Source organism: Oncorhynchus nerka, linkage group LG20, assembly GCF_034236695.1.
Source record: "Oncorhynchus nerka isolate Pitt River linkage group LG20, Oner_Uvic_2.0, whole genome shotgun sequence".
In the NCBI taxonomy this organism is placed as follows: Eukaryota; Metazoa; Chordata; class Actinopteri; order Salmoniformes; family Salmonidae; genus Oncorhynchus; species Oncorhynchus nerka.
The window spans coordinates 44,573,264-44,590,292 of record NC_088415.1 but is presented as its reverse complement, the minus strand read 5'-3'; the positions used below and the strand labels follow the sequence as shown (position 1 = coordinate 44,590,292).

General features: G+C 42.2%; 1 protein-coding gene across 1 annotated transcript in view; it reads left to right on the top strand.

The window, feature by feature from the left end:
• The first annotated feature begins 7,126 nt into the window (after nucleotides 1–7,126).
• LOC115102639 (plexin-B1-like) overlaps nucleotides 7,127–17,029 on the top strand; it is a 56,162-nt gene continuing 46,259 nt past the window's right edge. Inside the window, 1 exon segment of the mRNA XM_029622782.2 lies at nucleotides 7,127–7,413. The gene's annotated coding sequence lies outside the window, so the exon portion shown is untranslated.

The window sequence follows — 17,029 nt, the reverse complement described above, 5'->3', positions numbered from 1 at the left end:
GGGAGCGGGAGCAGATGTGACACTGTCAAATAGGCCTACATTACATTCCTCTAGTCAAGTGGGATGAAAAAAAGTGCAGAAAATTCTGAGTCCACTACATTATTAAAAAACTTCTTTGGGATCGGTGTCCCTTCCACGGGACGGTTGAGCTAACGTAGGCTAATGCGATTAGCATGAGGTTGTAAGTAACAAGAACATTTCCCAGGACATAGACATACCGTCTCTGATATTGGCAGAAAGCTTAAATTCTTGCTAATCTAACTGCACTGTCCAATTTACAGTAGATATTACAGTGAAATAATAACATGCTATTGTTTGAGGAGCGTGCACAATATTGAACATGAAAAATGATTAATAAACAAATTAGGCACATTTGGGCAGTCTTGATACAAAATCTTGAAGAGAAATGCAATGGTTCATTGGATCAGTCTAAATCTTTGCACATACACTGAATTGCACCTGGGCTGGAATAATACATTATGGCCTTTCTCTTGATTTCAAAGATGATGGTACAACAAAATACAAATGAACGGTTGGTTTTTTCTTTGTATTATCTTTTACCAGATCTATTGTGTTGTACTACATTCATTTCACATTTCCATAAACTTCCAAGTGTTTGCTTTCAAATGATACCAAGAATATGCATATCCGCGCTTCAGGGCCTGAGCTACAGGCAGTTAGATTTGGGTATGTCATTTTAGGCAAAAATTTAAAAAAGGGGCTAATCCTTAAGAGGTCCTGAATGAGTCCAGGTCACTGTAAAATGGGAAAAAGCTGAATAGATAAAGATAAAGCTGGATTCCATTGAGTATAATTTTTTTCAATGTAATGTGTGATTATCTGAAAAGTAGTTTTGTGAGACATGTGAGATTGCAAAATGTGTTCATACATGCAAAACAACCATTTTTCAAATGTCCATCTTTGGTTGGGTCTTTTGTTTTGTTTATTAGCAGCTAAGATAAAAACATACCAATAGGCTAATTCCGTAAAGGCAGATCTAAACACCGTAGGCACATTTTATTGAACTTTGAGCATTGACTGTAGGTGGAAAGGCACTTTATACATCCAATCAGTTATTTCAATTATTATTATTATTTTTCCAAGGTGTTACAGTGAGCACTGTAATAACTGTACCACAGAGATTTTAAACCTGTATGTATACCATAGACAGAGATAGACAGCTCCAGCGCCCCAAAGCTATTTTAGTCAACTTGGTGGGACTTCCTATGGGTTAAGGAGGGATCACATAATGCCATCCAGGTCATCAGGAAGGTTCAGCAAATTAATTATTCTCCTGAGAAAACATTCCATAACTGTAGGAAGCAGTACATTTAATTGAAATTACATGGAAACAACGTTGATTCTACCACTGTGTGCCCAGTGGGATATTGCTTACACCTGTAAAATCCTCTCAGATTAGTGTGTAGGGCTTAGGGGTCCATTTGGGAGTGGGTCGTTTACTCTCTTTGACTACATGCTCTCCATACCTGGGCATACCTGAGGTGCATTCAATATGACAGAGTGGTGTTCATCGTTTAATTAATACGGAAACGGTACTGTACTAAAAAAACAGTTTGCGAACGATGTGGCCCAGAGGGTGATTGTGTAAGGAGGTGTGCTGCATGAGTTATGCGATTTCAAATGGTCACACCCATATTGATCAGGCCACACCCACCAAACGGGAGTAAATATACCTCAAAAGAACAGTGTGCACCATTTTGGGAAAACGTGTAGTTCGGTACAAACTTACGGTAGGAAATGTTGATCCGAACTGAATGCACCCCAGGGTTGGGGTCAATTCCATTTAAATTCCAGGCAATTCAGAAAGCAAACCAAATTCTTATTTAAATTCCAAATGTTCCTCATTGAAAACCATTGTAATTGTAAGTTCAGTTATCTTCCTGAGGTAGTATTGCATTACCATACCTCCAAATCACATTATTGCTCCTTTGGAAGTCTGCAGAAGTTTATATTAGCTGAAACGGCTAGATTAACCCCGTTCAACAGCCCTGCACCCCCACAGCAACTTGCCAAACATCCCCTATTACCCCTTCACCCAAATCCAGAGAGCTGATGTTCTGAAAGAGTTGCAAAATCTGGACCCCTACAAATCACCTGGGCTAGACCATCTGGACCCTCTCTTTCTAAAATGATCAGCCGCAATTGTTGCAACCCCTATTACTAGCCTGTTCAACCTCTCTTTCGTATCGTCTGAGATCCCCAAATATTGGAAAGCTGCCACGGTCATCCCCCTCTTCAAAGTGGAGACACTCTAGACCCAAACTGTTACAGACCTATATCTATCCTACCCTGCCTTTCCAAGGTCTTCGAAAGCCAAGTTAACAAACAGATCACCGACCATTTTGAATCCCACCGTTCCTTCTCCGCTATGCAATCTGGCTTCAGAGCTGGTCATGGGTGCACCTCAGCCACGCTCAAGGTCCTAAACGATATCATAACCGCCATCGATAAAAGACAATACTGTGCAGCCGTATTCATCGACCTGGCCAAGGCTTTCGACTCTGTCAATCACCACGTTCTTATCGGTAGACTCAACAGTCTTGGTTTCTCAATGACTGCCTTGCTTGGTTCACTAATTACTTCTCAGACAAAAATTAAATGCATGCTCTTCAACGGATCGCTACCCGCACCTGCCCGCCCGTCCAGCATCACCACTCTGGATGGTTCTGACTTAGAATATGTGGACAACAAAAAATACCTAGGTGTCTGGTTAGACTGTAAACTCTCCTTCCAGACTCACATTAAGCATCTCCAATCCAAAATGAAATCTAAAATCAGCTTCCTGTTTCGCAACAAAGCAGCATTCACTCATGCTGCCAAACATACCCTCGTAAAACTGACTATCCTGCAGATCCTTGACTTTGGCGATGTCATTTATAAAATAGCCTCCAACACTCTACTCAGCAAATTGTATGCAGTCTATCACAGTGCCATCCGTTTTGTCACCAAAGCCCCATATACTACCCACCACTGCGACCTGTATGCTCTCGTTGGCTGGCCCTCCCTTCATATTCGTCACCAAACCCACTGGCTCCAGGTCATCTATAAGTCTTTGCTAGTTAAAGCCCCGCCTTATCTCAGCTCACTGGTCACCATAGCAGCACCCACCCATAGCACGTGCTCCAGCAGGTATATTTCACTGGGAACGAATTGCAAAAATCACTGAAGCTAGAGACTCATATCTCCCTCACTAACTTTAAGCATCAGCTGTCAGAGCAGCTCACAGATCACTGCACCTGTACATAGCCCATCTGTAAATAGCCTATCCAACTACCTCAACCCCATATTGTTATTATTATATATATTTTTTTGCTCCTTTGCACCCCAGTATCTGTACTTGCACATTCATCTTCTGCACATCTATCACTCCAGTGTTTAATTGCTAAATTGTAACTACTTCGCCACTACGGCCTGTTTATTGCCTTACCTCCCTAATCTTACCTCATTTTCACATACTGTATACAGATTTTTTTCTATTGTGTTATTGACTGTATGTTTGTTTATTCCATGTGTAACTCTGTGTTGTTGTTTGTGTCTCACTGCTTTGCTTTATCTTGGCCGGGTCGCAGTTGTAAATGAGAACTTGTTCTCAACTGCTCTAACTGTTTAAATAAAGGTGAAATAATAACATTAAAAAAATACAAATAACAGCCAATAAAATGTAGGCGCTGTAAGCCACGCCTACATTTTACTGGACGTTACATTTCTAGAACCCTCCCCCATTGTCTCATGTCAGATGGCTTCAATCTAATGCTACATGCACTTGCCAGGAGCCAGCGCAGACGGCAGTCGCTCTTTCTGATGTGAGACAATGCCACCCCCCCGACATGCCTGTAGATTGGATGCTGCATGTAATGACATGTGTCACTGGGTGTTCGTGCTCCTCACTCCAAGGACGTTCTATTTGGCACAGTCTTGTGAAGACGAGAGTGTGGAGAACTCATCAAAAATTACTTTTGAAGCACTGCACACTCATTGCTACTGCATTACCTTTGACCAATACAGACAAAACCAGATAACTACATAAATCAATAGCTAGCTTGTAATTTCATAATTATCAGCCTTGATGGGTAGCTAGCTAGCTACCAATTCTTCATCAGTTCGCCTGTGATCTATGCAAACTACAGTGGATATTTCAGGCAGTTAAACATGCCATAATTAACACAGTACATATTTATTAATGTATCAGGATAAAATGTTATAGTCAGGCAACATACTTATGTTACTTACTTATGTCTCGTGGGTTTCATAACGTCTTTATAACATCACGTCTTTATAACAATTCAATAATAATGATACAAGAATTCAGTTCATCCTTTTATCTCGAACGTGATCATCTCAACATACCACAACTCCCATGATGCTCTGCGGCATAACCCCAATATACAAAATCTCCTCCATTCCTTCTTAAATTGCCCCCATTATGAACAACAGTCCTGAAAAGGTGACTGTGAGCCCCGAGGTGATGACTGCTGGGACAGGATGTCACCCGGTAACAGTTCTGGTCCACTCACAGTACTCAACAGTAACTTATCTGTGTGTCTTTTCCAGATGAAGTCCTCTGAAGTCTGGACAGTGTGGGACACAGGACCAGTCTGAGCAATGACTGTAGCAGGAACCCACTTTGGTCTGTTGAGGTAGTACCTAGATAGTTTCTTCAGGTTTGAAAGCTCTGTCCTTTAATTAATTAATTTTTTAAACTAGGCATGTCAGTTAAGAACAAATTCGTATTAACAATGACAGCCTACCCCATCCAAACCCTAACAATGCTGGGCCAATTGTGCACCGCCTTATGGGACCACCAATCATGGCCAAATGTGACAACAGCCCAGGATTGAACCAGGGTCTGTAGTGATGCGTCTAGCACTGAGATGCAGTGCCTTAGACCGCTGCACCACTCGGGCGCTCAGTTCATGTTGTCACCCTGTCTCCTTTGCGTTCAAAGGTTTGAGTAGGTTGACACTTGTGCGTAGCTCTCTCTTCATGAGTAGTGATACAGAAAAAGCCTTGGTGGTTGTACGTGGCATGTTCCTGTAGGATAGCAGGAAGCTGTTCAAGCATTGGTGCCATTTCCCTTGACCCTGAGACGCTTTCAAGTCATGTTTCATGGTCTGCACAAACCTCTCCACCAGCCCGTTGGTTGATGGATGATACGGTGCAGACCTGATGTGCTGTACGGCATTCACCTGTAGGAACGAGGCCATTTCTTTGGACATTACTGTGGTCCGTTGTTGTTAACGAGTTGGAGTAGCGATCCAAACCGACTAAACACTTCCACAAGCTTCTCAATGGTCTTCTCAGCAGTAGATCTCAGGATGGCAACCACTGGCCACTTTCTATGAGCATCCACGACCACGAGAAACAAACTTCGACTGAACCTGTGAAGTTGACATGCATGCATTTCCTTGCCTCCTCCATCCAATCCCATGGATGAAGAGCTGCAAGTTGAGGTACGTTGTGAACCTTTTAGCATGGGGAACATGTTTTTGCTTTCTCCTCAATGTCTCCATCCAATCCAGGCCAAAAGTAGCTTTGTGTGATTCCCTTCATGCAAACCATTTGATTCGCATTTCATTCTGCCTTCGCTGGTTTCCTCAGCAAAGGCGGAATGATAACTTTCCTCCCCCACAGCAGACAACTGGAAAGGTAAGGTTTCAGTTCCGGAGCATTTCCTGCGGCTTTACCTTGGATGATGATGTCCATCACTTCAGATAACACCAGTTCGTTTCTGTTGTTTCTCCGCACTTGTGATGAAGATGTCAACTTGGCATGACTACGTCTTGACCACAGGTGGTGGTAACCTGGAAAGTCCATCTGCTTAGCATTACAGTTCTGACTTGTGGCACTTGATGTCGTAGGTGTATGCTGACAACAACAAAGCCCACCTTTGCTTGCTTGCAGTATGCGGTACAAAGATGCTAGTCAGTGGACAATGATCTGTAGGATGATTAGTAAGAAGGGTGAACTTCCTCCTGTACAAATACTGGTGAAATTTACGCCCTCCAAAAACTATTCCTAGGTCTTCCCTTCTATTGCGTTGTTACTTTCTGCTTTCTACAATGTCCTTGATGCGAAAGCAATTGGCTTCTCTTCACCGGAAGGCATGATATAGGACATGACTGCTCCCACATCATAGGGACTAGCATCACAAGCTAGTTGGATGGGCAATGAAGGGTCGAAGTGTGTCCAGATTAATCTAAATCCCTCAGTTTCTTCTCCGCAAAGAAACCCACATTACCTCCAGAGATGATATCTAGACCACGAACACATTCTAACCATTCTGATTGGTCCCAGAAGTTGATGGGTTGAGCCAGAGCAAGAACACACATGGTTAAAGCAGTGTTTTGAAAATGCGTCATTGGCTTTGATACTCTGATTGGTTAGAAATGATCCAATCATTTTGACATGAGTGGTGTTATACAACATTTGACATAGATGATGGCAGTCACACTGAAGCATGTATCAAAACATAAAGCAGCGGAAGAAATCAGTTTGAGTCTTTAGGCAACAAATTAAGTGTAATATACAATGACATCGCAACACAAAAAAACACATAAGTAGGAGGCAAAAATGGTTCCTACACAAGTAAAGAATGAAAGACATGCTATACAATTATGAGCGGTAATCAAATCTGTTATTTAATTTTTTTCCTCGCCAGGTACGTTAGGTTATTTTTTGTGTAACTGTGCCTTCAGTCCCACTGGCAACCACCAGAGGAGGCTCAAATCACATAGGTCTAAAAACAGATTTTGAGGTGATGCTATCATTGAATTTCCTCCTGTATTACCACCTGGAACTGTGAATTTATACCGTTCTTTGTTGTTTATAACGAATTATGTTTGCGGTGGTAACACTTATGTTTTGGAGCAGGGGATAGGCCTACGTATGGGAATTTGCTAAGACATTATGTAACGAATATAATTAAAATGAGGATAAAATTATCCATTATTTCAAGTATTTAACTTGTTTTTGTGAAAGTTCGACGATGTCATTCATTTATTGCGCTTCTTGCTTGTCTGTAAACAATGGCTCACTGCGGGACGAAGCAATTGCGCTTCTACAAAATAAGTTGCCCACTCCCAGATATGCCTAGAAAGAAGTCTGCCACTCAGCTTGGGCATGTTCGTTGTAGTAACTGTTCCTCTGAACTACCCGTGCGCAAACCAAGCGGCTTGTCAGCTGTGGGGATCCTCAAAGACAACGAATGTACCATACGACAACTGACACAGTGCTGCTCGGTAAAGAATAGGAAGGGGCAGTAAAGTAAACGCACGTTTTTAGAATAATTTGTCAAACAATTTGCATTTGGATTAGCTGGAGAACAGACACTTTTCTCTCGCTTATAACGCCGGGGAGCTCACATCGAGACTCCGTGACATCGTACTTTTTAAGGTAAGAATACAGTTTGATTTGAGTCCCTTTAAAACTAAAATTTACTTAAAGTTGTTTTTAGTGCCTAAAGGAGAAATAAATGCGACAATTCGGACTACGTTGAATGAAACACATTACGGGCTAGAGTTTCAAATGTAACCTCATTCCATAGATTTATAAGATGGGAAGGTGCAATAATATATTACGTTGTTGCAATACTTTAAAAGTTCCTATGCTGTCAAAAAACAAGTCCAAGTCGAATGTAATATCACTCAATACATCCATTTGTCCATGAGCCTTTTGTTAAAACGTTTTTAACACTAACCCCTGCACCGAATGAAGGTATCCCTGAAATAAAAACTAGTTTTGCGTATGAGCGAATTGTATCGAATTGCTCAGTGGATACAGTTGTCTAGTGTGATTATTCCACTTGGGGTCGTTGTTCAAACTGTCTAGGCATAGACCATCAAAACAAATGTTTTGTTTGTGTATTGTCTGACTATCATTTGGCAATTATCAGACAAACTATTGATGTACCACCATCACTTTTTGACATTATGCAAGGAAAGCTGCCAGCATGCCATTCTCCTCCCATATGTAGGGATTGATGAGAGGATGATCCAGCTGACACAGTTGGGCTCCACTGTCACTTGAATACTGCAACTGGATGTGTTGTGTGATTTTTCAAATGCCATTTTCAGCTGCTGTCATAATCTTTTGGATACAGACAGACACATCCTCTTCCTAACTGTCTAAAGCTGTTGTTCCCCCTTTGAAATTAGCTTACAACTTGCCATTGGCAAAATCAGTTGAATTTGTACATATCTGTATGTTTGCCTAGGTGTGATTCTGAAAAGGTTTGGTCTTATCTTTTAACAGGGGCTACAATTATAGCCTAACAGTGGAAGTGTTTTTTTTTTTTTACATAGCCACTCCCTTTCTTTTTCTTTCTACTGCAGGAAATTATTGTGTAATATTCAAACTTTATTCATACAGTGGCCAACGTTTTATAAAGGATCACATTTTCAGCTGTGATCAGGCTAGAAGAGGCTTTGTTTAAAATCCCCCAAAATCCTGTTTTTCACCTAATAAACCCTATTGAGATGGTGCTTTCATTCTTTCCCACCCCAGTCGGTTTTCACTTTCTTACCCTGTGTAGGTAATCCAGAAGTGCAATAAACAAAACCAGATTTGTATATATTTTTGTATACCAAAGGACAACCTTTTTCTAGGTGTATTGGCTGATCAGATGTAATTTGATTACGTTGGATTAGGGTTTTGATTATCCAGCATATTACCCTAGCCCAGTAACATCATTACAGGAAGACTTTGTAGTAAAATGGCCATGGGCATGACCTTCGAACTCTTACTCTTACTCTTTCACTTGTTTTGCTGTTCAAAACCCAGACGGACATTCTTGAATAGCAGGCCATCTGCTAGTCCAAGTGCTTTTTCCATGAGCACAATATCACATTACCCTCAGATCACTTTGCAATAGAGTGGGGGATGTGATTTGTTGCCAAGGGGGAATACAGTCTCATTCCCAGTAGTATGTCTTCAACACAATGTCTGGTAAAAAGGCTTTTACATTTTTGTGGGTGGCTACCACCAACACCATCTTTGCTTCCGCTAAAAACCCTGCCATCTGATTGGTTGAGACTTGTGGGCTCACTTTCCTTGGCTGGCAAAGACACCACCGGGGATAACTCTCAGATTTGGATTGCTGTGTGCTTTCGCTCATGTCTTAAAACTGTCTGACTATTTGGCCCAGAGGCCTATTTCAAGTTTTCAGGTAACAGGAATGAACATGCCGGCCTCCTTCCGGTACCCTGCCCTGAACCTTAGTCACTATTAGTAACCGGTACTCTACTCTGCACCTTAGAGACTGCTGCCCTATGTGCGTAGTCACTTTAATAATGTTTACATATTGTTCTACCCACTTCATATGTATATACTGTATTCTAGTCAAGGCTCATCCTATATAACTATTGCTGTACACACCTTTCTATTCATATACTGTCCATTCATACCATTTTATATTTATATTCTAGACTCTGACATTGCTCGTTCTGATATTTTTGGGATTTGTGTGTTGTTTTATACTGTTAGGTATTACTGCACTGTGGGAGCTAGAAACATAAGCATTTCGCTGCACCTGTGATAACATCTGCAAAATATGTGTACGAGACTAATGCAATTTTGATTTGAAAAGATCAAACGTTGAAGGCACTAGGACCTCTCGGATGGACAAAATAAAGAAACTTCATCAGCAGCTGCCGTTCAATCTTGCTTTGTGACTACATTTTTTACAAGCAATAGAAGGGAGGCTGTCATCTACAGGATATATATACTTGATTGATAAGTGAAATGTTAAAGGGATACTTTGGGATTTTGTCAGTGAGCCCTTTTATCTAGTTCCACAGCCTCCAATGAACTCGTGGATACCACGAAAGTTCAAGTTTTAAGTTTCAATGTCACATGCACAAGTACAGTGAAAGGTCTTTCTTGGAGACACAAAGCCCAACAATGCAATAATCAATAACGATGTATTGCTAGAAAACAAAAAAACACGAGTAAGTAAGCATACCATATACAGGAAATAGTTCAAGTCAGTTCCAATACCATATTTACATGTGCAGGGATACTGGAGTGATGGAGGTAGATATGTATAGGAAGGAGTAAGGTGACTAGGCAACAGGATATAAGATAAACAGAGTAGCAGCAGCTTGCATGTGTAGGTGTGTAGAGTCAGTAAAAATGTATGTGCATATTATCTGTGAGTGAGCAAATGATGGAGTGAGCATTTGTGTGCATTTTGGTGTGACAGTGTGAGTGTGTAGGGCTCTGTGAGTGTGCATAGAGACAGTGCAAATACTGAAATAAAAGGTCAAACTCGGTCCGTGTAGCTATTTTGTTAGCTATTTAACAGTCGTATTGCTTGGGGATCGAAGCTGTTCAAGAGCCTATTGGTGTCAGACTTGATGCACCGGTACCTCTTGCCGTGCGTCTTTGACGATTTTCCGGGCCTTGTTTTCACACCGCCTGATATAGAGGTCCTGGATGGCAGTGAGCTCGGCCCCAGTAAAATACTGAGCTGTCTGCACAACCCTCTGTAGTGACATGCGATCCAGGGTGGTGCTATTGCCATACCAAGCAGTGATGCAGCCGGTCAATATGCTCTCAATGGTACAGCTGTAGTACCTTTTCAGGATTTCAGGGTCTATGACTAACTTTTTCAGCCTCCTGAGGGGGAAGAGGCACTTTCGCGCCTTCTTCATGAATGTGCGTTTTAACCATTTTAAGTCTTCAGTGATTTGGACACAGAGGAACTTGAAGCTGTCTACCTGCTCCACAGCCGACCTGTCAATGTGTATGGAGGCATGCCCCCCCCCCCCCACGTTTCCTGTAGTCCACAATCAGCTCCTTGGTCTTGCTGACGTTGAGGGAGAGTTTGTTGCTCCGGCACCACACTGTCAGGACACTGACCTCCTCCTTGTAGGGTGACTCATCGTCGCCGGTGATCAGGCCTACCACTCGTGTTGTCAGCGAACTTGATAATGGGATTAGTCATGCGTGGCCACATAAGTGAACAAGAAGTACAGGAGGGGACTAAGCACACACCCCCTGTGGGGCCCCTGTGATAAGGGTCAGCGTGGTGGAGGTGTTGTTGCCTACCCTCACCACCTGGGGTCAGCACGTTAGAAAGTCCAGAATGTAGTTGCAGAGGGAGGTGTTCAGACCCAGAGTCCTAAGCTTGTTGACGAGCTTCGAGGGGATAATGGTGTTTAACGCTGAGATGTAGTCAAAGAACAGCATTCTCACAGGTATTCCTCTTATTTAGGTGGGTGAGGGCAGTGTGGAGAGCAATTAAGATTCCGTCATCGATTGATCTGTTGGGGCGGTATGCAAATTGGAGTGGATCTAGGGTGGCTCGATGTTGTCAACGCGTGCATAAAATGCATTGAGTTTGTCTTGTAGAGAGGCATCGTTGGGCAGATCATGGTTGGGTCTTCCATTGTAATCCGCAATAGACTGTAGAACCCTGCCACATGTGGTGGGCGTCGGAGCCTGTGTAATATGATGCCCCCATATTCCTATATTTTCCTTTTGCTCGTTTGATGACTCTGCGGAGGTCATAGCAGGCCTTCTTGTGCTTATTCCTGTCTTCGGCCATAGCATCAGGGTTGTCTGTGATAGCTCTGTGTTCAGTAGCCCTGCTCTTTAGTTTAGCGCCAACCTCTGTGTTAATCCAGGGCATTTGATTGGGGAAGAAGCGAACCCTCACCGTGGGTACAACGTCGCCGATGCATTTTCTAATGAAGCCTGTTGCTAACTAGTGCTAGCGCAATTGCTAACTATTGTGGAACGTTTGCGAAACTACCTCTAACTTCCTTCATACTGAACACAGAGACAAATGGTAAACACAAGTTAATCTGACTCTGGGTAGTATCCCTTTAATGATGTAGGCTAACCCTTTTGCTTTTCTCAACATGAGAACAAGCTGACCGATGGGGTGATTTGTTGGCACTTTTGAAACAGGATGCTCACTGTATGAGTAGGGGGTTTCCCAGAGTGACAGTTGCAAACCAGTATGTTCTGAGATAATAAAAAGTAACTCCTCACATGTAACATGAGCATTAATGGAACTTAGGGATTTTTTTAGCTCTGGCCAGCTGGTCTAGCCATTTCTCCTCATCCTACTCCGACTGGTCGTGTAGACTTGTATTCTAGGCCCCAGAGACATAGACTATTGACTATTGGATTGGTGGAGATCTCAAGACACAGTCTCAGTTCAGCATGGCAAAGGGGATTGACACTTGTCTTCCTCTGAAGCAACAGTAGATGTACTTAAAGTAATCATTCTCACAGTGGAGCAAACACTAGCCTAGATGACAGAGACTTGACAATAGGGAGAGAGTGGGTCAAATAACTCCAAGCATATCTAGACAGAAGGACATCTTATAGTAATCTCCTTTAAAAAATATATATTTTTGAGTGTTTGGGGAGAAGATGGCCATCTTGGGGGTGGGGGGGATGGTTGGAAGATCTGAGAGGTCAAGGATTGTTAGGAGGTATTTGGGGCGTCCACCCCATCAGTCACTCTAGCAGCAGCTGCGCTGCCCTTATGATGCGTCCTTGTGCTGCGGGGTGTGGTTTTATGATCTGCCGGGGTGTGGGAGGTTGACAAGGGGGCACCAACCATGGGGCACCACTCTGAACATACTGCGCAGAACATCACTGTGAGAAAATGAAGGAATATTACAAAGGATTTACATGGTGAAAGTATATAAAGTATTTTAACTGGCAAAAGTTATGTGACTATCATAGCAATGTGACTATCATAGGTAACTACTATGACGAACATTCTGTACATCCTGCTGTTTTGGTAATTACATCTTTCAGCCAGACCTGTAGCTTGATACACTGTACAGTTGCCGTATGCAGATCTCAGAAGCTGCCGACTCCCTGACTGCTCTGCATTACATCACTAAGCCCACCCAGGATAGAATATTCATTAGCTAATGCTAACACGTGTGAAAGCCCTGCATAGTTTCCCTTATTTTTCTTTTAGGTAAAACTGTCTCTCTCTTTATGTCCTTATCTGCTTTCATGTCTCCCCTCTCTTTCTTGCAAGTCACTGTGGAAGTTGGAACACACGCCGGCTGCTGATCCTGTTCTGAGGCTGTGCCCATTTGATTTGGCTTCCTAATAAATACCCCTTTTCATTAGTGGTAAGCAGCTTCTGTGTTGTGCTTACCAATGATAAGCTTTTCCATTTCCTGACTAAGCTAGGGACAGTGCTGATGGTCATTACCCTCAATAGGGTCTGGTGGACTGGGTTGAAGATGAGCACTGTCTGGATACCAAGTTACTGCCTTTTTTAAAGTTATTTCCCTGGCCTTTGGAAACAGGTGATTTTTAGAGCCTGAGGAAACAAGGACGGTCACAGCAAACACCAACAGCTGTCAGATAGGTTAACAGAACATTGTTTTGCAAAAACATATTCCCATGGGCTGTTTTTCCACTCTATTTTGGTGTCATCACATTGTATGCTGTTTTCCATCAAGGCCTTAAAGGCTGTCCAAGTTCTATAGTGAATGTCAATTGATAATGTCCCTACGATCCACCTTAACACTTGAAATGTATAAAAAAATAAACGTAATTTAATTTTAAGTGTCAGTCTGCTGAAAATTCCCCCTTTTTCATAGCTCTTTGCAGTCCCATGGGAAGCCCCAGATATGGAGGGTGTGGTTATTGTGCCGTAACATGGCAACCTCCCTCACTCCCTCTGAACACTTGCCTGTGAGCCCAGCTCAGCTATGCAAGTTATTTCAATCACAGTTGTTAGCATTCCCTTGCTAAACGACATGCCAGTAGAACCTTGTGGTCCCAACTGGAACCTAGCATGACTGACAAATGGTGTTTATGCAGCATGCTATCAAATGTTCAGATATTAAATGATGCATTATTGCACAAGTAATGACTAAAACCAGTTGATTTGATTAAACAAACCTCCAAGCATCTTATCCCTCTGCCAATCGAGTTAATGCATATGGGATTACTGTACTTGAACAGAGGGGTGTATTGCAAAGTCAGCTTGGCTTCTCACAATTTCTCTGTTTCTCATCTTTATTAGCAGTGAAGGGGATTTGGAGAGAGTCTGGGTAGATCCTAGATAGCGGATCGCTTTTAATCCCCTTTACCTCAGACAATGAGATTGAGGAAGAGGAAATATGCACAGTAAACAAAGGTTAAGGACTAGGGTCATGTTTCTTTACGCCATCTTTTTTTTACTTCCAATATCTAACTTCCTGAAACACATTGACGGTTTTGTTAGATCCTCCTCAATTATGTGACCTGTGGCTCGATATCAGAATAAAATGCTAATATTCAAATGTAACTTTCTACCTTTTGCTTCTCCTAAGTTGTTTTGGAGGGTTGTTTCAGTATAAGAGTTTCTTGTCCCTTGCCCCTTGTCCCTTGATTTGAAGGAAAATGCGAAAGAAGAGTAATTCATTCAAGTTCAACTCAGCCTTGACTTTAAAGATTAGACCACAGGGCTGGCCTCCCAGTCTTGATGCTCTGCCCAATACGCTGTGCAAGTGACTCGTTCCTAAATCATACTTCCGTGTTCATGTCCCTTGTCTTTTTGAATGGGCTTGACGATGATCTCATAACTTTCATAACAATTATTGTTCTTGTTTGTTTATGAATTTACTTCTGCCAGATGCCTTTCATTAAGTTTTGGCACTGAAGACCCTTTTAAAAAGCCTACAAAAAGTTCAAAAACTAAAAGGCTACTTGCTGTGTCATTTTGCATAGCGTGTATGTCCCAAACTGGTTACAGTCTCTAGGACATTTGGGTCACCAATAACTGCCCTTTTTTAGAGTATTAGCGTGCCAGTTTGTTTAGACAGTAGAAGGGAAAACTCAGCAACAAGGAATGCAAAATAAATATTTTGGTTATTTGAAGTCAACCTTTTTATTTTTAATCTTTGCATGCTTTGAACGATGTTGACCTTAGGTCTCAGTCAAAGGCAAGTCATTGGCTTCACAAAACATTCCCTTTTGATCTCAAAATAATGAATGACATGGTTGTTCTGAAATGTCCACATAGTTAGACAGACCAGGGAAGATAATGCTGATATCTATCTATGTAGTGCACATGAATGTGCAGTAATGGCGTGTAATTCAGAGAACACATTCAGAGACCAAACCAGAGCCATTATGGTAGGAGCAGAGTAGAGCGGATGGCACGAGATGCTTGTACTTACATTGACAGTAAATACCCTCAAATCGAATAATTAAATCTTAATTCCAAGAAGCTCACAGTATCTTGATCCCAAAATTCAAGATGCTTGTTTAATGTTTACCAGATGTCATTAAATTGATAATTCAACTAAAGTTTCTAATATTGCTAGTAGGCCTTTGACAAAACTATTCCATAGAAGTAACATTCTGCATTATATTTAGCCTTTTCTTCAAATTGTGTTAAAGGTTAGTTTCACTCAGACTGTGGTGAATAAGCAGATGCGGAGTCCTTTTCTTTGCAGACAGATTTATCCGGATGGTTGTATTGAACCTGAGGAGTTGCTTTAAATGACTTCAATCTCTGGTTGAAACCTAGCTACGTCTCAGACCAATGGAAGATGCCTTCTGCCAAGCCTCCCTACTTAGTGGTCTCTGAGACTGACTGCTTAGTGTTCTATCAAATGGCAAGTATTGGAATTTCTGTCTGTTGAACTTTGTAATTTAGTAGAGGATCTTGGCCAAGAAGACCGTGCTGTTTGTTCCAGTTCTATAGTCAGCAGAGAGTAAAACATGCAGAGTTGTTTTGACCACTGCAAGCGACTCTGTAGGCCTACAGCCTATTCAATCAAATCCCGGTAACACAAACACATATTCTATTTCTGTGCGCATACATTTGCATTGTGTTCTGTATGCATTGCCTGTCATTTGATTCCTGAGAGTCTTGTCTATGTATGCCTCTGTCCAGGGATCTACTCAGTCACAGCACCTTCATTCATCAGTCTAACCTTTATTGTAAAGACTTATTGGGGACTCTTGAGCAGAAGTCAAGTTGTGGTAGTGGGGTAAATAAACTAAGGAGATTGTATTTCCCTAATTCGGTAGCTAGGTCTAGAAAAAAAATTTTTTCCTTAGAACCTACAGTATTAGAGTAGACCACACAGTCTTTCTGTGGGGAAAGTGAGACCAACAAAACAAACAGATCCTCAAGCTCAGTCTAATACTTTGAGCCTCTCTCCCCTCTCTCTGTCAATGTTCAGTCTCAGCTTTGCTGCTTGCTTTTCCATGTATACTGAACAAAACTATAAATGCAACGTGTCAAGTGTTGGTCCCATGTTTCATGAGCTGAAATAAAAGATCCCTGAAATGTTCTGTATCCACAAAAAGGTTATTTCTCTTAAATTGTGCACATCCCTGTGGGTGAGCATTTCTCCTTTGCCAAGATAATCCATCCACCTGACAGGTGTGGGATATCAAGAAGCTGATTAAACGACATGATACTTACACATGTCCATGTTGTGCTGGGGGACAATAAAAGGCCACTCTAAAATGTGCAGTTTTGTTGAATATTCATTTCTCTACCGTAAGCCACCTACCATAAGCCACAATTTGGCAGTACGTCCAACCGCCCGCACAACCGCGGACCACGTGTAACCATGGCAGCCCAGGATTGTCTGAGGCCAGCCACCCGGACAGCTAATGAAACTGTGGGTTTGCACAACCGAAGAATTTCTGCCCCAACTGTTGTCCTCACCAGGGTCTTGACCTGACTGCAGTTCGATGTCGTTAACTGACTTCAGTGGGCAAATGCTTACCTTTGATGGCCACTGGCACGCTGGAGAAGTATGTTCTTCATCGATGAATCCCGGTTTCAACTGTCTTGGTCAGTACGGCATCGTGTGGGTGAGCAGTTTTCTGATGTCAACATTGTGAACAGAGTGCCCCATGGTGGCGGTGGGGTTATGGTATGGGCAGGCATAAGCTATGGACAACGAACACAATTGCATTTTATCGATGGCAATTTGAATGCATAGAGATACCGTGACGAGATCCTGTGGCCCATTGTCATGCCATTCATCCTCCACCATCACCACATGTGTCGGCATGA